This window comes from Pinus tabuliformis, chromosome 4_2 (genome assembly GCF_031772625.1).
Source record: "Pinus tabuliformis cultivar Carrire ecotype Pingquan chromosome 4_2, CPIR1, whole genome shotgun sequence".
NCBI classification, from domain to species: domain Eukaryota; kingdom Viridiplantae; phylum Streptophyta; class Pinopsida; order Pinales; family Pinaceae; genus Pinus; species Pinus tabuliformis.
The window spans coordinates 490,786,162-490,813,314 of record NC_142304.1 but is presented as its reverse complement, the minus strand read 5'-3'; positions in this window follow the sequence as shown (position 1 = coordinate 490,813,314).

Here is a 27,153-nt window from a genome sequence, read left to right as displayed (position 1 = left end):
TTTTTATTCATAAAACTATAAATAACCTTTTAGATATACATATCACATTAAAATATATAACATACAAATATTAGCTATACTCCAGTTACCTTATAAATTAAAATAGTGATTAACCATATGTAAATTTAATTAATAAGCACATAAAAACATTAATACTTTAAAACAAACTTACAATATAATAATGTTTTTAACCATGGATATTCATGCCCTGTAAAGACCGTAAAACAGATGTAAATGTTTTTATCATGAACCTGTAATTAATTTCATGAAATCTTACAAAATTAACCAACAGAACTGCTGAGGGTACCTACTTGTGCACCTGCGGTTGATTATGCCTCCAGCTGCCTTGCTTCGGTTACCAAAAGATCGAATCCACCCAGCCAAACTAAGCAAAACCTAACTACTCAATCCAGTAAGCTTCTTAGTTGAAGAAGACTATTCCCTCGTGCCCAGAAACCTCAGAATAATCCGCGGTCTTCCTGTGGATAATTTTAGTTTATGATGTTCTTCCTCCTTCAGTTTTCCTTTCCTCCGTTCTTTTCCTTCTTCCCGGCTCCCCTCTTAAAATTCTGCTCGGTGGTTTTTATCTGGTTTCTTGGCGGTGGCCGATCTTCCATCAGCAGCCCACCGCTTAACCTTTTGGTGACACCTTCCATGTCACGTATCATATATAACTCTCTTATGGTCATGTATATAATTTATTTCATTTATAATTTAATTAATTATATTTCTTTATGATTTATTAAAGTACTTTTTAATATTAAGATTATAACATTATACTAAGTACCCTTTTAATTAATTTCTTATATATATTTTTTAATCATTTTATTAATTTATTAATATAATTTTTATTAATAATCTGAAATATATAATTTATATAGCCTTCTTTTAGTATTTGCCCATTAATCATGATACATTAAGCAATATGGGTGTTGATGGATGAGTAGAACCTCTATTCGAAAAAGTGTCATGATATTTAATAATTATAGTTAATTTAGTATATAAATACTAGTGTGGTGTATGCAACACATGCATATGTAGCTATCATATGCATGCATCGTATGCTTGCTATTATTATTGCGTTCTCTATATTTATAGATAGGTCATTACATATACTCCCCCTTCAGAAAACTTTGTCCTGAAGTTAGAGTTTTTTTTTTTTTTTTTTTTTTTTTTTTTTATGATTACTTATGATAGCAATTAGTACATTCTTCTTAGGATTGTAAATCGAGGTTAAATTCTTATTTAATGTAAGGATACTATAAAATGGTGTTTTGAATACTTCCAGGTTTATAATTTTAATGGTCATGCATTGCCCTAACCAGGTTCCCAAGCTATTCTAAAATCATCCTATCATTCCTAATCTCTTCCACTCCCATCCTATTCGTCCTCTACTGGAGTATGCCATGGCGTCAGTTTTACTGACCTAACCATTCATAAACTTTAAGGATGATAGCATCTGTTAAACCGACCTAATTCCCAATAGGCATCCGACAGTGATCATCACATGTCTAGGGGAGCGTGATTCGCACAGTCCTCCCATGACTTCAGGGTTCGGAGGATAAATGGTGGGCAACACCTCCACCCCTCCCAATAGAATTAGGGTTAATACCCTATCATAGAATCTCTTTGAGCCTTAATTGTTTTGAGGTTTCTATCATCACGTGGTCATTTTGGTAACGGATATTATCTGCAATCATAAACACTTGTCCATGCATTTATAAAATGTGCATTAACATATTAAAAAATAAATAACTTATGTATAATTCACACATGTCAACTACAGTATAACATATTTTTCCATATTCTATTCATGTTATTGACTTTCATATTAAAATGTAATTATTCTTTGATTTCTATCTCATCAATCATATTGATACGCATAAATAAAACATAATTATAATATCTTAATTCCCATCAGAAACAAAATCACTTAAATATTTTAAACTTTACTTTAACAACTATAATTTAGTAAGATCAATAACATATTCTATCTTGGTATCCATGTACCAGCAGAACTTAAACAAATATTATGTCATAAAAAATTCACGTTTATATATGATCATTCAAAATGGTTCTCAGTCTCTGATTTGCAATAAAGTAAATATATACAAAACATAGTTTAAAGTTCTTCAAAATTGACACAGATTAGGGTATTTTTGACATATGTTCTCTGTATCTTCCCAAGTAGCTGATCCAGGACTATACTTGTCCCACTGGACCTTAACTTGGTCTACCAGACGATTCCTGAGCTGTCAAACCCTATGTTCCAGTATACGTAATGGTTCGACCGATATGATTCCTTCGTCCGATACCTGCAGTTCCTTCCATTGAAGGTTATGAGATTGATCAGCTATATAATGTCTTAATACAGATACATGAAATACATTATGAATTTTATGAGGTGGCAGTGCAAGACGATAGGCGACAGGTCCAACTTTTTCCATGACTTTAAATGGTCCAATAAATCGTGGTGACAACTTTGTCCCTTTTCCAAATCGAATAGTATAAAGTTCGATTGGAATTCCTCCATTTGAAGCGTTATACGGCAGACCTTGCAGAACACCGTTAAGTTGGGACAGGTTAGAAGATTGAGTGATAATAGGACCAGAATTAATCCAAGAAATGGAAGAGAAAGTAAGACAAATTAGACAACGATTAAAGGAAGCACATGATAGATAAAAGAGTTATGCTAATGCTCATAGAACTGATATGAAGTATGAAGTAGGGGATCGGGTTTTCATCCACATCAAACCAAATAAGGGGATCGGGTTATACTATGCTCTTTCTTATTCTTGGAATAGATGAGAATATCATCTAAAAAGACTTGTACAAATTGATCAAGATATTTGCGAAAAACACTGTTCATAAGATTCATGAATACTGCTAGTGCATTTGTTAATCTAAATGGTACCACAGTAAATTCATAATGTCCAAAACGTGTCCGGAATGCAGTCTTAGAAATATCGCTTTCAGAAATCCTTAGCTGATGATAGCCTGATCGAAGATCAATTTTTGAAAAGACAGCAGCTCCTTTCATTTGATCGAAAAGATCATCGATTCGAGGCATAGGATATCGATTCTTTACTGTAGCTCGATTCAAGTCTCAATAATCTATGCATAATCTTAAGGATCCATCTTTCTTTTTGACAAAAATTACAGGAGCACCCCAAGGTGATATACTGGGTCGAATATGTCCTATATCCAATAGTTCCTTCAATTGAATTTGCAATTCTTGAAGTTCTGGAGCTGTCATTCTATAAGGTGTTTTAGAGATTGGTTGAGTACCAGGTTTCAATTCAATAGTGAGATCTAGCTCTCTTACAGGGGGTAATCCTGGTAGTTCCTTTGGAAATACATCTGGAAATTCGACTAACACCAGATATTGTTTTAAGGATGGTCCTTTTTCTTTAGAATTACATATGCCTGACAACCTTTTCTTAATTAACGCTTCATTTTCATTGCGGATATGTAACGTAAAGATACTTTTCTTTTGATTCCTTGAATTTGGATTGCTTCTCCTTCATCATTTATACCTAGAATTCTTTTCCCATAACAATCTACCCAAGCTTGATGAGCTTCTAGCCAATCCATACCTATGACAAGATCGTAAGTTCCTAAGGATATGACATAAACGTTCAGTTTAGTCATAGAGACCCCTAGGTCAATTTTGCATTGATCCACACTTAAGTCTACGGATTGGAGTTCTCGTGAGGCCATTTCTACCTGTCTGAAATCATTTTGTCTACGAGCTGCCAACCCACACTTGTTTAATGCATATGGCGAAATGAAACTATCTGTGGCACCAGTATCAAATAAGATTTTGAGTTTTATACCATTAATAATACCTGAAGATTCCACTACAGTGGATTGATGTGCTGCTTGGTCGTTGTTGACTACTGCATGAATTCTATGATTACCTTGATTATTTGATATTGGTTCCTTTCCAGTCCTATGCAATATACTTGATGAAGCTTCTGGACAATCACGTTGAAAATGCGGTCCTCCACATCCCCAACAATTAACTTGCGTTGATCCTCTTGAATCAGGACGTGAATTTCTAGATAAAGAGCTCCATCCTCTCATGTTGTTTCCTCTCGAATTTCTTCCTCTATTGGCAGTTCCACGAGATGTCCATGGACTGGTGTTTGATGATTCAGTGGCTATAGTATTAACTGCCATGGGAGCTCTTGTTCCTACATTTCTTGAGGTAAATCTATTACCATAAGGTGGCCTTGAGCTACCTCCCCTGAAGAAATTTCGGGGAGTTTTTCCTGGAAATCCTGATTGTAAAGGTTATGTTAGCCCTACATCCTTTTTGATTCCTAGATGTTCTTCTGCATAACGACCACATTCTACCGCCTCAGCTATTGATGATGGTTTCCACATGCTCACCAAGGCCCTGATGCAAGGATTTAACCCAAATATGAAGTGTTCAGCTTGATGTTCATGAGAATCTAAGTAGTGAATTTATACCTTATCTCATATTCTTCCACTGTTTTATTACCCTGAACTAATGTATGGAAGGCTCTGGCTTGCTGTTGTTGAAAGTATGGAGGTAAATACTTTGCGCGGAATCTTTCCTCGAACAATTCCCAAGGGACATTATCCGATGCAAGGTGCAGTTGTTTTTCTAGATTTCCCCACCAAATCAAGGCACTTTCCTTTAATTGAAATACAACAATTTTTGTTTTTGAAAAAGAAGAATATTCTCTTAATCTAAAACATCTGTTCGTTCCTTCTAACCATGCCTCAGCACGTTCACCTGCTCGACCTCTTGAAAATTCTGGTAGTTTAATTTTCTGAAACTCCCTAGAAATATCTTCTTTGGATCTTTTATGCTCAAAATTTTTTGGTTCCGTTGAATTGGTTGCTAAGGGTTGAAGTTCTTCTTTTTTCTTAGCCATAATTGACCCTTTTAATGTTTCCAATAAGGCTTCCAATGAGTTCATTATCACGGTCAACTCGGTGCTGGAGCGATTGGTGTTGATGATGGTCTCAGTGGAGACGATGATGATGGTGGTGGCGATGGGGATGATGATGACGATGGTGGTGGCATTAATAACGGTGATGCTGCCCGATCACGTCGTCGTCACTCATATGTCCTTACCATTGTAATGTTTCCTGTGTGCATAATAAAATTTTATAAAAATTTGAGGTATACATTCGGATTTAACATATAGTTTTTGCAATTTCACATTTATAAACGGGTATAGTTTTTTTGCTATTTTTATCTGCTAGGCAGATCTTACTGGTACCGAGGTCAAGGAGGGTGGTCTCGCGACCTCCTTGTCCTAATGCAGGGTATTCTATCCTAATATGAAATAATGCAAAAGCATATGGTTATTAATTCCTAAGGTAGATCTTCCAAAATTTATTACTAAATAACATTCACAAAATTAAAATATTAAATGCCTCGTTACAATGAACATCATCAACATACCCATCACACCTCAAACTAACTATTACCTTTAAAGAAGGACACACATAGTTATAATGTTGAATATATTACTTAGATATGGATTAAACCTATAATATATATAAATGAAAGATTGTTTTGGTTCAATCTGAATCTGGAAACTCGTATGAGATTCCGATGTGAGATTCTAAATTTGCTAACCTTTAAAATTATCTAACCAAAGTTACTCAAAGGGCAGATCTTCAAGCATGCAAATTTTTTTTATCTTTCCAGGAAATAAACAATATAGTGCAGATTTTTGGAGCAACCAAAAGGAGTCTTTAGGCTGTAATCAAAATCTAAAATTATGAGTTTAAATTATAGTTGTCAAAGTAAATTTTAAAATATTTAAGTGATTTTGTTTCTGATGAGAATTAAGATATTATAATTCTATTTTATTTGTGTATCAATATGATTGATGAGATAGAAATCAAAGAATAATTACATTTTAATATAAAGTCAATGACATGAATAGAATATGGTAAAATATGTTATACTGTAGTTGACATGTGTGAACTATACATAAGTTATTTAATTTTGAATATGTTAATGCACATTTTATAAATGCATGGACAAGTGCTTATGATTGCAGATAATATCTGTTACCAAAATGACCACGTGATGACAGAAACCTCAGAACGATTAAGGCTCAAAGAGATTCTATGATAGGGTATTAACCCTAATTCTATTGGGAGGGGTGGAGGTGTTGCCCACCGTTTTTCTTCCGAACCCTAGAGTCATGGGAGGATTGTGCGAATCACGCTCCCCTAGACGTGTGATGATGACTACCGGATGCCTACTGGGAATCAGGTTGGTATAACCGACACTGTCATCCTTAGAGTTTATGAATGGTTAGGTCAGTAAAACTGACGCCATTGCATACTATAGTAAAAAACGGATAGGATGGGAGCGGAAGAGATTAGGAAGGATAGGATGATTTTAAAATAGCTTGGGAACCTGGTTAGGGCAAGGCATGCCCATTAAAATTATAAACCTATAAGTATTCAAAACACCAATTTTATAGTATCCTTACATTAAATAATAATTTAACCTCGATTTACAATCCTAAGAAGAATGTACTAATTGCTATCATAAGTAATCATATAAAAAAAAACTCTAACTTCAAGACGAAGTTTTCTGAAGGGGGATTGTATGTAACGACCTATCTATAAATATAGAGAACGCAAGAATAATAGCAGGCATACGATGCATGCATATGATAGCTACATATGCATGTGTTGCATACACCGCACTAGTATTTATATACTAAATTAACTATAAGTATTAAATATCATGACACTTCTTCGAATAGAGGTTCTACTCATCCATCAACACCCATATTGCTTAATGTATCATGATTAATGGGTAAATACTAAAAGAGGGCTATATAAATTATATATTTCAGATTATTAATAAAAATTATATTAATAAACTAATAAAATGATTAAAAATAAATAAATAAATATATATATATATATATATATATATATAAGAAATTAATTAAAAGGGTACTTAGTATAATGTTATAATCTTAATATTAAAAAGTACTTTAAAAAATCATAAAGAAATATAATTAATTAAATTATACACGTGACCATAACAAAGTTATATATGATACGTGACATGGAAGGTGTCACCAGAAGGTTAAGCATTGGGCTGTTGGTGGAAGAGCGGCCACCGCCAAGAAACCAGATAAAAACCACCAAGCAGAATTTTAAGAGGGGAGCCGGGAAGAAGGAAAAGAACGGAGGAAAGGAAAATTGAAAGAAGAAGAACATCATAAACTGAAATTATCCACAGGAAGAGCGCAGATTGTTCTGAGGTTTCTGGGCACAAGGGAATAGTCTACTTCAACTAAGAAGCTTACTGGACTGAGTAGCGAGGTTCTGCTCAGTTTGGCTGGGTGGATTCGGTCTTTTGGTAACCGAAGCAAGGTCGCTGGAGGCATCATCAACCACAGGTGCACAGGTAGGTACCCTCAGCAATTCTGTTGGTTAATTTTGTAAGATTTCGGGAAATTAATTACAGGTTCATGATAAAAACATTTACATCTATTTTATGGTCCTTATGCTATGTAACGACCTATCTATAAATATAGAGAACGCAAGAATAATAGCAAGCATACGATGCATGCATATGATAGCTACATATGCATGTGTCACATACACCGCACTAGTATTTATATACTAAATTAACTATAAGTATTAAATATCATGACACTTCTTCGAATAAAGGTTCTACTCATCCATCAACATCCCTATTGCTTAATGTATCATGATTAATGGGTAAATACTAAAAGAGGGCTATATAAATTATATATTTCAGATTATTAAAAAAAAAATATTAATAAATTAACAAAATGATTAAATATATATATATATATATATATATATATATGAAATTAATTAAAAGGGTACTTAGTATAGTGTTATAATCTTAATATTAAAAAGTACTTTAATAAATCATAAAGAAATATAATTAATTAAATTATAAATAAAATAAATTATATACGTGACCATAACAGAGTTATATATGATACGTGACATGGAAGGTGTCACCAGAAGGTTAAGCGGTGCGCTGCTGGTGGAAGAGCGGCCATCACCAAGAAACCAGATAAAAACCACTGAGTAGAATTTTAAGAGGGGAGCCAGGAAGAAGGAAAGAACGGAGGAAAGGAAAACTGAAGGAGGAAGAACATCATAAACTGAAATTATCCACAGAAAGAGCGCAGATTGTTCTGAGGTTTCTGGGCACGGGGGAACAGTCTACTTCAACTAAAAAGCTTACTGGACTGAGTAGCGAGGTTCTGCTCAGTTTGGCTGGGTGGATTCTGCCTTTTGATAATCGAAGCAAGGTAGTTGGAGACATCATCAACCGCAGGTGCACAGGTAGGTACCCTAAGTAGTTATGTTGGTTAATTTTGTAAGATTTCAGGAAATTAATTACAGGCTCATGATAAAAACACTTACATCTGTTTTACGGTCCTTACATTTGGTATCAAAGCCACAGTTAAAACCCTTTGACCTTACAGGCCTTACACCCACCTGCGTTTTCCTGAATTTTGACTTGAATAATGGTATACAATGGTATTACTATTTGTAAATCCTTCATTGCCCTGCCCTGCCTGTATTCGATTTATAAAACGTAAGTTATTCCTTACTGGTTCATGGAAATTGGTATTTACACATAATAAACCCGCAAAATATATACAGTTTCCGCAGCAAGAGATCCAAGCCATCTCCCAACAGGATGTGGCGTTGATTTGTCCAGGTAATATTGAAATCTCCGAGAGAAAACGTTTCTCCATTCGTCATCGCCTGTAATCCCCTCCATAGCACTTAGGGTTCTAAATTTTTCTGGCTCCTCTGTCCAGTCCGAAGGGTTTGAGCATTGATTTCCTAGTGATATTATCAATTTCGTTGAATTTTCTGGGGTTCCAACGAGGTATGCATGCAAGTCATAGTGCTGGAAGCCAGGGGTGCCATGTTCAATCCGCACCGAATAAAAAAATAAAAACAAAAAAATTATATAAATCAATTATAAATTAAATCATATAAATTTTAATTATAATAATCAAATATTGATTTGCAACCTTCGAACCCACAGGAAAACCACGATGTTAGATAGAGTGGTGGTAATTTGTATACAGCGGCGGACAGTGCCTTGGGTACTATCTGGCTCGCTTTCCCTTTTAACATGAAAATCGACATGAAATACCACCACTCTTGAATGTGCTGATGGTTGCTATAATCCACGTCAACTCAGCGTAGATGCCAAATTTATTTATTTTTTTAAATAAATCAATTATAAATTAAATCATATAAATTTTAATTATAATAATCAAATATTGATTTGCAACCTTCAAACCCACACGAAAACCACGATGTTAGATACGATGGTGGTAATTTGTATACAACAGCGGACAATGCCTTGGGTACTATCTAGGTCACTTTCCCTTTCAGCATGAAAATCGACATGAAATACCACCGCTCTTGAATGCGCTAACGGTTGCTATAATCCACATCAACTCAGCTTAGATGCCAAGTCCGACACATAGTTCCATTATTTGCTGGCCACGCATTCCTTGACAACTAATCAATCGATGTGTATCAACATTGTCGGTACCAAAATAAATATTCTTTCAATTGATTTTTAATATTTCTTTCATTAAATCAGGCATCCAAATAATAATAAAAATTTCTCGTCATATATTTAACTCAACTCAAGGTTCAGATAATGGTGCGGAGTATTTACTAATTACTTACGCTGAGAAACACTTACTAGTTATTATAGTTCAAGCATGCAATTTTTTTATCTTTCCAGGAAATAAACAATATAGTGCAGATTTTTGGAGCAGCCAAAAGGAGTCTTTAGGTTGTAATCAAAATCTAAAAGTATGAGTTTGCTGGTATAAGTTTCCAGATCTCAAACAACCAAAGAATGGCAAAATTATGCCCCAAGGGATGAATTAATAATGCTGATTTATGAAATAAATTATTCCAAATTTCATTCCAACCAGGAATAAAAAAGGTTTATGATTTGGTTCATGATTTTCATCAAGGGTTGGAAAGGAATACTGGTGCCTATATATCATTGGGCATATGGCGTCTAAAAAACAAGGTCAAAGTGAGCCTATTTCTCTGAATTTAGGTCATTTACAACAATATGAAGCATTCTAAAGCCAACTATTTGCTGCCTTTTACTCCAGATATTATATCTTTATCCTAATGATGGAAAATACATCAAGCTGAGAGAAGAAAACATCTATAACTGAAAATAGTGAATGAAGGTTAATTTTCATCGGTTTCATAGTTGTGTGCTGGAATTCTAAACAGATTCCAAAACGTTAACAATGGTGAGAAAGACGTTACATACTGAAGAGGTAACGTCCACGTCAGTTCCGTCCGGAGAAAATCATGGATTGTCAGATAAACTATAAATAAACTATTTTATTATCATATATATATATGTGTGTGTGTGTGTGTGTGTGTATTTTCATCTCTACTATAATAATAAACTAGTAAGTGTTTCTCAGCCTAAGTAATTAGTAAATACTCCACACCATTATCTGAACCTTGAGTTGAGTTAAATATATGACGGGAAATTTTTATTATTATTTGGATGCCTGATTTAATGAAAGAAATATTAAAAATCAATTGAAAGAATATTTATTTTGGTACCGACAATGTTGATACACATTGATTGATTAGTTGTCAAGGAATGCGTGGCCGACAAATAATGGAACTATGTGTCGGACTTGGCATCTAAGCTGAGCTGACGTGGATTATAGCAACCGTCAGCGCATTCAAGAGTGGTGGTATTTCATGTCGATTTTCATGCTGAAAGGGAAAGCGAGCCAGATAGTACCCAAGGCACTGTCTGCCACTGTATACAAATTACCACCACCATATCTAACATCGTGGTTTTCCTGTGGGTTCGAAGGTCGCAAATCAATATTTGATTCTTATAATTATAATTTATATGATTTAATTTATAATTGATTTATATAATCTTTTTTTTTTTGGGTGCGGATTGAACACAACACCCCCAGCTTCCAGCGCTATGACTTACATGCATACCCCACAGGTTCAAACAGTCGATGCGTGTTGAGGCATAGTGCCATGGGTCCATACGTCGGGTGGTACCAAAGAGCAGGTCATCGTTGGTCGAGACCGTCCACAGGTTGAACGTTGCGCTGTTGTATGGTTTGTCTTGGGTTCGACCCACCGAAATACATATCAAAACTTTAAAATATATATATCGTGGTTTGTATGGTTGTATGTTAGGTCATGGGTAGAGCGCTGCGTTGATTTGAGGCAGGTCGGGGATTCAATATGTAGGTCCACCCAAAATTTTAAAATATATAAGATCTAATTTATACGGTACAGTTTGGAAAGCCAATCAAATGGCATCAGCGTGGCCCTGGTTCAGTGGTAAGACGCCGCGTTATTACAAAGGAGGTTTGCGAGTTCCATCGGCTATAAATATATCAGCTAACGCCGTTCTGAGAGCTCAATCTCGGTACTTGTAGCTCCAGAGCGAGCCATATTCAAAGATCACAATCTCGGTACAGTTTTCGTATTTCAAAGTTGGTCCAAACAGGCGGAACCCCAGAAAATTCAACGAAATTGATAATATCACCAAGAAATCAACACTCAAACCCTTCGGACTAGACAGAGGAGCCAGAAAACTTTAGAACCCTAAGTGCTATGGAGGGGATTACAGGCGATGGCGAATGGAGAAATGTTTTCTCTCCGAGATTTCAATATTACCTAGGCAAATCAATGCCACATCCTATTGGGAGATGGCTTGGATCTCTTTCTACGGCGACTGTATATATTTTGCGGGTTTATTATGTGTAAATACCAATTTCCACGAACCAGTAAGGAATAACTTACGTTTTATAAATCGAATACAGGTAGGGCAGGGCAGTGAAGGATTTACAAACAGTGATACCATTGTACACCATTATTCAAGTCAAAATTCAAGAAAACACAGGTGGGTGTAAGGCCTGTAAGGTCAAATGGTTTTAACCGTGGCTCTGATACCAAATGTAAGGACCGTAAAACAGATGTAAATGTTTTTATCATGAACCTGTAATTAATTTCCTGAAATCTTAAAAAATTAACCAACAGAACTGCTGAGGGTACCTACCTGTGCACCTGCGGTTGATGATGCCTCCAGCTACCTTGCTTCGGTTACCAAAAGACCGAATCCACCCATCCAAACTGAGCAGAACCTCGCTACTCAGTCCAGTAAGCTTCTTAGTTGAAGCAGACTGTTCCCCCGTGCCCAGAAACCTCAGAACAATCCACGCTCTTCCTGTGGATAATTTCAGTTTATGATGTTCTTCCTCCTTCAGTTTTCCTTTCCTCCATTCTTTTCCTTCTTCCCGGCTCCCCTCTTAAAATTCTGCTCGGTGGTTTTTATCTGGTTTCTTGGCGGTGGTCGCTCTTCCACCAGCGGCCCACTGCTTAACCTTATGGTGACACCTCCCATGTCACGTATCATATATAACTCTGTTATGGTCACGTATATAATTTATTTCATTCATAATTTAATTAATTATATTTCTTTATGATTTATTAAAGTACTTTTTAACATTAAGATTATAACATTATACTAAGTACCCTTTTAATTAATTTCTTTTATATATATTTTTAATCATTTTATTAATTTATATAGCCCTCTTTTAGTATTTACCCATTAATCATGATACATTAAGCAATATGGGTGTTGATAGATGAGTAGAACCTCTATTCGAAAAAGTGTCATGATATTTATTACTTATAGTTAATTTAGTATATAGATACTAGTGCGGTGTATGCGACACATGCATATGTAGCTATCATATGCATGCATTGTATGCCTGCTATTATTCTTGCATTCTCTATATTTATAGATAGGTCGTTACATGCCCACTTTACTATAGATATTATTAACTTGTAAATAGGCATTGTTACAATACCATGTGTCAATACCATAGCTCACCAATACCACATGCCCAAAAACCATCTCTCATTTCACAATCAAAATATTTTATAATTACTTTCGAGATATATCTAAACCCTCTATCACATTAAATTATCTAAGATATAAATAATAGCTATAAGTTAAGATCCATTTCACCATATAGAGTAAAATAATAATTTTGTCATTATATTTAAATTTCATTAATAAACACATAAAAACTTAATACTTACGATGTAGTAAGAATTTTAATCATAAATATTCATTGTCATTTTCTCATAGATTTTATTAACTTGTAAATAGGCTTTGTTATAATATCATGGGATAATACCATTGCTCATCAGTACAATATGCCCAAAAACCATCTCTCATTTCTCAATCAATATATTATATATTTTTTTAAATTTAATTTTATTACATTTTTGCATGAAGAGACACTCTCCACCTAGTTTGGAAGAGATGTTGTAATGTCTTTTTATGTTATGTTATCAAAACATTTTGACTTGGTTAAAAAAAATTAAAAATTATGAATTAAAATAACTAATTAAAACATTTTGGCTTAGAGAAATTACATAAAAATAAAAATAAAATAAAATAAATAAAATTATTAATTATAACTTTTAATTATTAATAGCTAAACGAGCTTAGATTCATCTTAACTATATATCTATGAACTTTTGAGAGCGACCAAATCTCTTCAGGTGCACCTCAGGAGATTTGATCCCTGTCAAGGCTTGATAGAGCGACGAGGCTTGATAGAGGAACAGGTAAGATGGATCTAGGCTGGTTTTTAAATATTTGTGCAATGAATTTTCATTTTTAAGCTTTATAATTAAAATCCTTGAAAGATGAAGATTTGATCCCTGTCGAGGCTTGATCTAGGCTAGTTTTTAAATATTTGTGCAATGAATTTTCATTTTTAAGCTTCATAATTAAAATCTTTGAAAGATGGATCTATGTTGGTTTTTAAATATTTGTGCAATGAGTTTTCATTTTTAAGCTTCATAACTAAAATCCTTGAAAATAGTTCATACTAACGTAAATAATTTACCGGATCATTTAATACCCACCATAATCTAAGCAAGTATTTGCATAAAAAATGAATAAAAATAAGATGGAAATAAATATACCTACCGAGAGTTACTACCTACCATTATTTATGTTTTCTTCAATGCTTTAACATGTAAGAGTAAAAGTGTAAATGTGCCAACTTAGTAGTGGTTACTACCCACCAAAAATTTATGCAAATCCATATCCCTTAGTAGGCAATTAACTTTTCTACTTCATATATCAATTTGCAATTTTTCTAAAAACATAACATCCACTTAAGTGGCAGGGACTACACTGGCCTATAACACTTATTTAAAAATAGACACTCTTGACTCCATAACTATAATTATATGCATTTATGTAAGGTAAATAATGGAATGGTGTACTTTTTAGAAAGAATAATTCAATGTTTTTAACAATTTAAAATATGTTATGAATATGTATTTGCTTTTAAAGGATTAAGAGTTTAAAATCATATATGTAAGTCCAGTGATTTTTTCTTATGGAAAAAAAGAGTTTAAACTTATATAAGAACGAAGTATATATTTAGCAATCAAATTTCTTTGTAAAGAAAATAGGCTTACCTTACAAACAGAGGATTTCATATACTAATTTGAAATTTGTGCTAAGGCGCTCTACAACGGAGTATAGGAAAGATGTTGTCTCGTAACATTATATTAAAAGAAATAAAATAAAACCTACGTTTAAGAAAGTTAAAAACAAAAAGTATTTCAATATGTAACATAATATTAATAATAAAAAACATTTCAATATCTGCCATAGATGAAATACTTTAATGTCCACTATAAGTAACATAATTTTACATAACTTTTTTATATAGAAGGATAAAAAAATTGATAATAAAAAAATATAATTTGCCTTGCTCAACGCAAAGCTGACATATGGTACTTGAACAAATATATTAGTAACAAAAAATAATAATTGAGTATGCATAAAAAATATTTCAATTTTCATATTAATTAATATAATTTTATATATAGAGATATACAAATTGAAGTAAAGAGTTTTTTTATATTTTTATTTTACGTGAGATATGTATATTTCAATGGGCACTTTGAATAAAATATTTGAATATCCATATTAACTAATATTTCAAAATATATATAGAGAAGAGAGAGAATAAATAAAATATTTTATTGTCCACCTTACATAAAATAATTTTCTATCTTGTATAGCTAGAAAAAAAGCAATTGAAAAGAAAAGTGTCCATTTATTTCTTACTTCTTAGTATATGGGAGATGTGTAATTCAATATGTATATTAAGTAAAATATTTCAACATCAATTGTATATGCATGTATGTATATATCTTTTGGAATATGTATATATATATATATATATATATAGAGAGAGAGAGAGAGAGAGAGAGAGATTTCTAATTCAAGGTATGCGAGAGATGTGTAATCTTTTTAATGCATAATATAGAATTGACATGCAGCATTCTATTTAAATATTAATAACAAAGAAAAATAGATTTGATTCCATGGATAGATGCTTTCTATTTTCCATGTTTTCCAAAAAAGGAAGACATCTATTTAAAAACACATTAATATTGAAGAAAAAACATTTTAATGTGGATAATGTGGGCATAAATAAAGTATTTTATTGTCCATGTTGAATAAAATATTTCAATGTCAACTATGTATATATTATATAAAGTAATTACAAAAATATTTCTTAATTTTAAAACATTTTATTGGTGTGTTACTCAAGTAATTATAAAAACATATCTTATGTTTAAAACATTTTATTGGTGTGTTACTCAAGATCAAGGAGATGTGGAATACCTGAGAAGGAGTTGACACATGAAACAAAAACACACATATATAAGCAGCATAGATCCAACTTAAGCTCGATCTATCACTTAAGATGGATCAAAGATCTTGACATGCAAACTTTTTTTCAAGGTTTACATTGAAAAAAAGTTCGCACTTCAAAAGATTTAATCTCTAACACTTGGTAGATCCGCACTTAAAATAAATCTATAGTGATTAACACTTGGTAGATCCGCACTTAAAATAAATCTATAGTGATTATATATATATATATATATATATATATATATATATATATATATATATATATATATATATATATAGATGACCAAAATTTTCTATTGATAAGTAAAAAAATTACAAAGGATATACATGAAGACCCTTGCTCTCCTAGCCTCCCTCCAATCGGATTTGTCGGCTAGGAGAGTGATACAAAAACTGAGCAGAATTTGTCATGCTTTACATAATAGCCAGAAACAAAAAGACCGAAGAGCCCCAAAAACATAGAGAATCAACATACACCCAACAATCATCACATACTAATGTGGGAAATCAGGTGCATGACTAACACCCAAAGAATTAGGATGACCTAGGTCACAGTGGGCATGGAATTCCACATGAGCAAGGTGGGTCTCCATCTCATCAAGTCTATCATTGGTGTGCCTCTCTATCCTTTGCAAAGATGCCAGGTGATCAAGAATGTCCCACTAATTTTGCTGCAAGTCTTTCATAAATGCAATGCATTCATTATGATCATCGTGTCTCTGTTGCCTCATTCCCTCTAATTATACTTCTCATCTACAGATCAAGGGACTCCATGGAGGGTGGTTGGTCAATAAGACTTAGTGACTAAACTCGATCTTGGGCCAAATCCTCCACCAATTCAATACCTACCAACCCCTCATCCTCAACTATGTCAACTCGTTCATTCTTTCTCGCTAGCTGGCCATGATGCCCCTTCCTCTCCGAGCCCAACCTCGTTGCCTCAACATATCCAAATTGGAAACAGAACACCGGAAACAAAACATGGCTATAGCATAAACACAATACCCACTCCAATAAACCTCGAGGTCTCGGCCTGCATGAACAAGAATTGTCTCACCTCTCAACTTGAGCGTCCAAAATCCATACTCAAATTCATAACACCACCCCTACCCTTCTGGGGCATTGGAATAACAAAATACCAAAGGATAGTATCCCCCACGAGGACTACTACGGCAAGCCAAGCTCCAACTTCCCACTGCCAAGCACCTGTAGCTCCATTGCCTAGAGTGCCTGGGTTTAAATTCTCTCCACAGGGAGCTGCCACACCAGTAAAGGAAGATGAAATCGCACAAGTGACACTCTAACAACACTAAGACTAAGAATAAACTCTTCCAAACCAAATTCCATAATAACCAACGTACCAGAGTGTCGTTAGGCTTGTTGAATATAGGTCGTCGATCGGGCTCCACCAACTTGACCAGCTCCACAACATCCCATGTTAGCATGAAGTGAATGCATTGCACACTACCTCCAACACTCTCCCAAGGATCCCACACTATGAGAAAGGGTTTCCAAGCTAGCACTCTTTGTAGCTCTCCCCACCCGACATTAATGACAAAGGCACAGTTTACTAGTCAAACGAACATGCACAGGTTGGTGGCCTGTGCATACTCAACGTCAGTTACGCCACCTCTATTATTTCCCATACCAAAGGACCACCAACATAGAAAACCAAACGTCATCCAAGGTTTATAACTCGCTCCCGCTTTCTCGAGGCTTTGAAGCCCCTGACGCCAGTTATCTTGGTCGCCTTTCAAAATTGTTTCACGCATTAACCACATAGATCCCTTCCACCATGAGCCCAACTATTTATACTTTGTTCATCCACCCCAACAAGATAATAATTTGAAATATATTATTTATCATACTAATTGGTTATATAATTAAATCCCAAATATATTATTTATTATAACAATTGACTTTATAATTAATCTTATTTATTACTTCGTTTCGTTATTAAATATGATATAATACAACATACTTATTATTTTATGAAATAAAATGTTATTATGTACCATTATAATAAATCATTCCTCGTATTAAAATATACAATTCATAAAATAAATTATATTTGTATATTATGTGAATTCAATTAATCTTATTTATTACTTCATTTCGTTATTAAATATGATATAATACAACATACTTATTATTTTATGAAATAAAATGTTATTATGTACCGTTATAATAAGTCATTCCTCGTATTAATATATACAATTCATAAAATAAATTATATTTGTATATTATGTGGGGATCGATGAGGTTAAATTTAAATTATAAATAAAATAAAATAAATTATATTTATATATGTATGTGGTGATCGATGAGGTTAAATTTAAATTATAATATAAGGTGAAAGAGTATATATAATATTTTATATAGACATACATCATTACCTAAATTAAAGAGTTTGTAATCTTTGTAATCACTTCCATTTATATTTGTTATTACATAATTATAATGAATTGCTAATTAATATTAATATTTTTTTATTATATAATTTTTATTATATAATTTAGTAGATGATTAAGAATTTTAAAGTAAAATTTATCATCTAAATATGTAATTGAGTTATATGAAGAATCTTTGGTTTGTTAATTTTTTTATAATAATTTTAGATTACAGATTGTTAACACTTTGTAGTTGATTTATTTTTAGAGATAATCAAAAGAGTTATATTTCTAACATTTTTTTCACTAAGTATATTCTTAAGAATTGGTTACATAATAATAAACAAAAGCAATTCATTTTTGGAACCAACTTCTTGTCACCATTGGTAGGGATTGTTTAGGAGATTACTTCTTCTTCTTCCCTAAAGATGAAGTGATTGTTGATTCTTCCATTCCCGGAGTATCTTGAACAAAGGGTTATTCTTGTTCTAAAGATTTGGCTTCATCAGCTCGATCTTCCCAACTTCAGGGTTTGGTTGATGACTTGACTTACCATGAGTTTCTTGTGCTGTGTCTTGTGGGACTAGATCTACAATCTTTGGGCTTTAAGAAACATGTTTATGTTGTTTTTATTGAGAAATTGGAGTCACATGAGTTGAAGGAGCTATTGGTGGAGATTTATCCTACGAGACTATCCGGTCATCCTTTGAAGAGCCAACCCACCATGTTGATTTTCCTTGCTACTTTCTACTTCTATTTATCCTATTTGGGAATTGAGTTGCAATATATCTTGATTCATAATAAGCCCTACAACGCAAGGAGCCTTGCTCATAGTCTCATTTTTTAGTCTAGGCAAAGTCTTTACTAGTCAAAGTAATTTTAGTTGAGAAACCTAAGTTAAAATCCATTTCCACACAGGTTATTGCATATGTCACAATATTATGCCTTTGAGTTTCATGAGAGAGAAATTGGGACTTACCTAAAGTGGACTCAATGGGCTAAAGAGAGGGTAAACATTAAAGGTGTAGTGACATATTTGGAAGCCTAACCTAAATAGGAGTTGTGGTCCGAACCTTTGTTAAAGGATCCAAAGAGGTAGATTAGGGCTTCCAGTGCAAGCCTGCATTGTCCCAAAACCATATACTAACATTAAATATCAGATCCCCATATTTGACACTTTCAAACTCGAAAAAAAAACCTTAATATAAGAGTGGATGAAGACTTCTTGTTTGATCACTAGAATCTAATATTTTGTGATCTAGGTTTGAAGATATACAAGCCAAGGCCAAAAACAAAAAAATGACAAGTCAACGTACCAGATATGAGAAAATCAACTTGATCATAAAATCCATATCGAATGGAGACGGAATAGGAAGGGGTTTCGCGTAAAAAAAGAGACATAGAGAAAGAAAAAGATTAATGGAGCACACAATTCTTGAAGGAAACATTATTGAATGCTTCGTTTACCAAAAAAAGACATCAATGGTTGTAGAGAGGCAAAATAGTGGAGGCCACATACAAGGAGGAGGTCATAGGAGCAAAGAGTGCCATTGATCAACAAGGTTTCAAGAGCATAATCTATTATATTAGTAAAATTTAAATGTTATGTTTTTTTTTGGATATTTTCTAGTCAATTTTATTTGAAATCCTTTGGGAATTTGTGTGAAATGCAAATTTGAACTATGGATTTTGTATAATTTGAGTTCCTTATAGTTTTTTTAGGTCACTGAGTCCATTTATGCATTCAAAATTGCATTTAAACAAAAAAAAAATGTGATCTCACCCAAAGATTGTATCATTAGATTACAACAAAAAAAGACAAAAACATGGAATAATCAAACTATGACTTAATTAATTAATCATAGTAACACTAAATAATTAATATTTTTTATTTGTAAATTAGGCCTTCATATATTATTGACAAAAATATATACAAAAATCATATTTCTAGTTTGCCACTATGGAAATGAAACCATAAATATAAGAGCATGTTAGGTGTTTTCTAATTAGATCGTAAAATAGAGAAAAACATAACCAATTAGTTGAGTTCAAACAACAGAGAGACTCTAAATGAAGATAAACTAGGAATACTACGTGTAGTGCTAGAAGAAATGCATTAAGAATATAGAAAAAAGGAAGTAAAGATAAACTTTATTTTTGAATGTGGGTAGAGTCCACCTCAATTGAAGTGGGGGCTAGGTTCTCCTCCTCATTGCTTTGAAGGTCTATATTGGAAAGTTTCTTGGAAAACTTGTCGAGCCCGATGTCCATCTTGTTGACATGTTGTAGAGAATCGAGGTAGAGGAGGATTTCTTCACGAACCTCGTTTCTCTCGATGAAAGCCTTACGCATTATGGTATTCAACTGCCATTTTATATCTACAATTTACATGTATTTAGTGTGCCTTGTGTGATTGTTTCTAGTGTCAGGAACCTATTGGCCCAAATCCTCCTCCAACTAAATATCCTAGATAAACCTTCTATCTATTCTTGCTTCTCATTAAACACCTCATATTTTTTCCTCATATGAGTAGGGAATGTGGTCTTTGTGATGTCATGTTGAAACTTCCATGATTACCTAAGCATGCATCCAAGGATGAGGGCCTTTGCTTCTGGAGCTTTGATTGGGAGCAGTTACATTCTTGAGAAACATGCCATCAATGTTGACTAACACTTGGGAGCAGAAGGAGCTGAAAGCAAGATCAACACTACGGGAATGAATAGAGTAGAAAGGGAGAGTTGAGTGAGAAGGGGGGAGGAGAGGAAGGGAAAGAGGTCGGGATGGTGAAATAAACATTGGAAACCAATTCAAATGAAAGACAAGCCCATGAGAGAATGTAGCAGGGAAGGGGAAGAGGATAATCGACAAGGGAGAAATCAAGATGCAGAGGCAACGAGAAAAAACGGCATTGAGTTACAATAGAACAACTATCAAATCCATGGGTTAGAGTGAAAAACTTTGTAGGTGTAAACGTAGATTTCACAATTGAAACTCAATTGAGACGGAGAGTAGAATAATACTCACTAAGGAAGGAGATGTAAAAATGAAGCGGGATTCAATGACATTGTTGGTGGAATTATATGTATTCTAATTCCAACATTTAATTATCGAATATGGGATCGTAAGACTTAGAGATGCAACCACAAGAAATGTGGGATTAGATCCTAAGTTAACTTTAGACTACTTTTCACACCATTTAGAAATAAAAGACATTGCTTAAAAGAAAGGAACCAATCAAAAGAATAAACACTCTAACTATTCTATTGTTGGAAATGAATTAGTATAGGAAGACTAAAATGGTGTCAAGACTTCCCATTTGTTGGCGCATGAAATACGAAATATGGGGTCTGACTTGTTCCTATATTAACAAACTTAACTCTGGATATGTAAATCACACAACAATAAATTGAAATTTATAATTATATAATGTAATGTAACCTTAGTGCAAACTACTCATGTAAAACTGAATCAAGAAACTAATAATGAATAAATGTTGGTGCACCACACACATAAACGATTTTAGAAAATCCACAATACACACATTACTTCGCCTCATACATATACTAACATCATCCAATGTATCTCAACCTATCTCAGATGCAGGTACCGAAACATGGAACAAATCAATGATTTCGTTAACAAGTACATAAAATGCTAAAACAGAGTATGGTCGAATTCCTATATGAAAATCCAAGTTACTTATGATGATACAAAAACAGGAAACCATATAAACAATATATCTTAATCCAATATACAAGATTTAAATTAATACATGGTAACTAAGTACCGAAAATCTGAAAACAATACTTACCATTAATTAAAAATTATAATATAAATCTAAAATGATACAGTAAACCATACCAATGTTGGAGACAGTGGGCACTTTTCGACACCAAAAAGGTAGTTGAAAACTCACAAACTTAAATGCTTCAGAAACTCAATGAATCCTCCACTGTGGCTTTTATTGACCTTCAACAAAATTACAGTTTACAAATAATTCCAAATGATGATTTCTCTCCCTCACAAAATGTTCAATTACAAACTCATGACCCCTTTCTCAGTTATATGAGATCATAAAAACGAGTGAATAAGGATAAGTAGAGGAAAATCTCATAATTCTAGTTTTTTTGTAATTTTATATAAATTGGTGTTAAAGAACCAACCATATCGCCTCTACCATGATGCATTTGGAGAGATGTTTCTATGGAGTCTAATTTTCCATATTATGAACAAAAACTTGTCATGTAATTTCATAATTCAATTCCATGGACTTGGAAATCATGCTTGAAGTTGATTGTTTAAATATTTTTGCTAATCTCGGTTTTTTCATAAATTTTGTACAAATATGCTTTGGAGAACCAATTGTAACTTTGAAATTGTATCCAATTTTTTGGAAACGGTTTGAGATCTACGTAAATTGATATATTGTGAAAAAACCCATTTTCTTGATTCTTAAGATTGGTTATCATTTGTACAAAAATCGAGGTAAAACATGGCAGTTTTAAAGCTGTTACCTATTTTTGGCTCTAGCTTAAATCATGTGCTAGGATCTCACACGTGTGAGCTAGGTATATCCAAAGGCTTGTACCAAAATATTAGGCCCATGTGGCACCTAATTTACCATGTTAGGGAAAATAAAAACATATTTTATAATATTGACTTTTTTCTCCATTCATGCAGTTGCATAATCAAGTACCAAACTGCTGAACTGATACCGAACTAAGTACACAATCGCCATATTTAAATTGAACTGATACAAAGATAGAAATTTTTGTAGTTGAACACACTTCTTGGCCACATAGCCACATTAGTAACCCATCATTGATAAAATCATGTTAAAAACACATTTAACTACTAAAAATATAAGAAATCCATCATAATTAACCACAGGTTAGAAGAGTTTCATTTAGTGGAAGTTGATCATATAATGGCTATGAAAAATATCATAAATGTGGGAATATGTCTCATGAATAGAGACTTTATATATTGAATAATATGGCATATTCAGATCCCAACAGACGTCATGATTGACTACACGAACCAATGAATGAAATGCCTAAGGATGATCGTCATCAGACTACCAATAATTGAATTGTAATGAATAACAATAGTTGGAGCATTCATGGAAAGGTAATGGATTTGGCTAAAGTGATGGGAAAATTTGGAATGAATTAACCCTGATTTGCTAAACTTCATTTAGATAATGCATATTTGACATCCGATGGAGTGTGGTAAAGACATATGGCTATTCAGCATGAGGGTTAGTAATGATGATCATCCCACGTGTGGAAGAGGAAAGATATTATAGGGCTATGAGAAAATATTTAGAAGTTCTGATCGAATTTGGTTCAACAAATGAAGATTTATGTGCAGGTGGTCCTATTTTGATCCAACATTAACTAGCTTGTCAACTAGTATGTTATCAAATCATTTTATCTGAGATTCTATGATGATACAAATCTTAGTTAGGAAGAGGACAACTCGGTCAACCCCACTGGCAAGACACCAACTCCTAACAATTTTGGATGGAGGTGATCCATTGAGAAATTTTCTCACCATTTGGATTATGATTTAAGAATCCCCTTCAATCCAAACAAGGATGAAATATCTTCAGATTACTATCTAAGCACATATATTACTCTATAGTATTATTTGCATCTAAGCCCAAAGTGCCAATAAAAATATGTAAGATGTTTCCATACACCTCCATAGGTTACTGGTTGTAGGGAGGGGAGGGGCGGACCACAAGTCAGGATGCTAAGGGTACATGGAGGTTGGGAAGACTTAGGGAGTGGAAGAGGATTGCATAATGTCAAAGGATAGGAGGATAGTAGATTCAAGGAAGGATCTTTTCTAGTGTTGGATCATCTAGGGGTAAAGGAGGATATTATCTTAGTCATCCTTTCCATTTTGGACAACATATTTTGTTGCATGAAACCAAGGCCCACTTATGCTCTTTTTAGCTCCCCCTCAAAGGAATGACCTTTGGAGGTTGCAAATATTTTTAGGATAAACTTGGGAGTCGTCAGGGCTATGAAAAGATAAATATACATAGATTGAAGAATAAATTATAAAAGGACAAGACATGAATCCATATTAAGATAGTGAAAGGTCCAATTTTCCATCCCTTCCTTCATTTTAGGTAGTAATCTCTCCTAGGACGCATGGTAGAGAGCATTAGCCAAAACAGGAGCCTTGTTGAGAAATCAATAGGGCATTATAGAGATTTTGAGGTCTGAAATGGGCCTCCTAAATAATATAATAAAAATAATAATATAAATAATAAAATAATATTATATTACATCATCAAATTTTATGAAAAAAAATAAAAATAAAAAAATAAAAATTTTACCTTTTCAACTTATCTCCCTATGAATTTACTCAAATTTTGAGTGGAAGCACTCATTGGATGAAAAATTTAATTCCTCATCCAAGGAGTACATATGTTGCATACTTTCGATGAACCTTGCTACACAGAAAATGAGAAATACAAGAAAAACGTGATTACAATCACATTATCATGTTTTTTCGGTATTTCTCATTTTTTTGTGTAACAGGGTCCATTGAAAGTATACAACATGAGTACTCCTTAGATGAATAATTAAATTATGCATCCAACAAGTACTCTCGCTCAAAGTTTGAGTAAAACCATAGAGAGACAAGTTGAAAAAATAGTTTTTATTTTTTTAATTTTTTATTCCAAAAATAGTGAATCGTCCCCCATGGTTGACATCATCATATTGAATCCTATTGGTTCAAATAAAGATGATTTTGGTTCTACATTTTTGTTTTGAGGCCATTTTAGACCTCAAAATTTCTCTAACAGCAACGAGGGTGATTTCTCTTTACTTGATAGTTGCTTGTGAAGTTATGTTGGCTTCTTATTACTTTATTATTTTTTGTTCATCAAACAATTACCAAAACATAAACTATGAAGATCACAAATAGAAAATGAACATAAGAGGTAGGCTCCAAGCAAGGGGAAAACCCAAAAAAATCTTCTCTTCCTATAGAATCAGATCAAATGAAGAATCCAAGACCCAAAAAACAAAACCAAGGACTCCAACAAGACCCAAGTTAGCCCTCCTTCCAAGCTATTCCAAGAAGTCAAAGTCAACTCAAGTCAAAACCTACCAAATGAGCTCGAGCTTCAAATTTTCAGCCCCTAGCAACAAAATTATGGACTTGGAGTGAATTTTCAACTTCAATCCCTGCAACAGATTCAAAAACTTCACATGTGTGGGAGAAATTGGGCATATTTTAGGGCAAAAAATTCAATTTTCTTCCTCCTTAGACTTCACTTTCTCTCTTGATTTCTTACTCCTCTTGAATTTCACTCTTCTTGTCTTAGAGATCGAACTTGCTTGGTTCTGCTTCAAATGAGGTCAAAATGTCTCTATTTATACACATTTAGGAGGTTGAATTACTCATTCTAGGGCCAACTTGATGAGGCAAGGCCAACTTGGTCTTTTGGGTACAAAAATTACATTTTGACTCAAATAAGTTTCTTTTTCCACTTTATTTTCAAAGTCCAAATGGGACTTGACTCCAATATAATACTTTAACTTATTTTGACTCAATAAACCCTAGAATCATGAAGAACATGCTTGACCTAGATGACAAATCAAATTGAGCATGAAACCCATGCTTATAAAATAATATTTCCCTTTCTTCTTTAGATATTTATAAGAAATATTCAATAAGATAAGTACAATAGAAATTATGAAGAGTGAACCTAGTTATATTTTATAACGAGCCCCAAGTTATTTGGATGTATCATGTCAGGGAGCTCCTATGGAATCCCAATATCTCAATGGTATGTGTTTGGACTAATAGAGGAGTGTTAAAAAAAGATTGGGATCTGGACAAGTCAGTGCACATTCCAAAAGTTTCCATGAAGGTTGAGAGGACATATTTGAAACAAAATTCTTCTTTAATAGTGTGAACTCCCATGAGGAGGGTGCCATCCACAAATTGTTGATGTGAAGAGGAAAGATCATTTTTGTGAAGTGTTAAATCCTCAATATTACCAAAGGTTATTTCATCTTTGTGAGAATTTTGAGAGTACTTTAGCTATTAAAATAAAAAGTTATAAAGAAAGAGAATCCAATTTCTTGATCCCCGAGAGGAATTGAAGGGTGCAGAAGGGGAACGGTTAATTAAGATGGAAAAGAAAGCTCCAAAAATCAAGGCCATCATATATTTAATCCATTTGATGTCAAATCCAAATGCTTTCAAGATATGAAAGATGTATTTCCAAATTAGTTTGTTGAAGGCCTTAGAAAGATCTAGTTTGATGAACATACCTAGCTTATTGATATTCTTAAGAGGGTGGACAAGATCATGAGCAAATATGTCGTTGTTCATTATTTTGGAAACCCTCAATGTAGCAAAATTGCATTAGATAAATTAGAGTTGATAGAAGGGGTTTGAACACGTTGGCTATAACTTTTTGAGATGATTTTGTAAACACATTACAAAGGGTTATGGATCTGAATTTTGCAAGATCAATGGGTTTTTCATCCTTTAGAATTAGGATTAGAAAGGTGGCATCAAGAGCAGGAAAAAGAAAGGAGATTTTCTTGGAATTCTCAACTAGATCACTGATCTAAGTGGATATTGGTGACCACCCGCTTATTCCACTTACACCCCCACTATTGTTTCTTTTCAGTTTCCTTAATTGTAGCACAACTTACTATTTTTTGTAGCTTTTCAAGTCCTAAACTTTAAGAGTCATTTTGAGGGACTAAAAGACGTTTTTAGGGAAAACGGAAAGACTAGAAAAGTCCCAAACTTGATTACTTTTTTTTTTGTCATCCTCTTCGAAATCTTCGAAACAAGGTATTATGACAGTCAAACGGAGAATATATGCAAAAGTTACAACCCCGAGAAGTTGATGTACCAATTTACCCAAACGAGGCTCACAGTGTTGGCGCTTCATCTCCT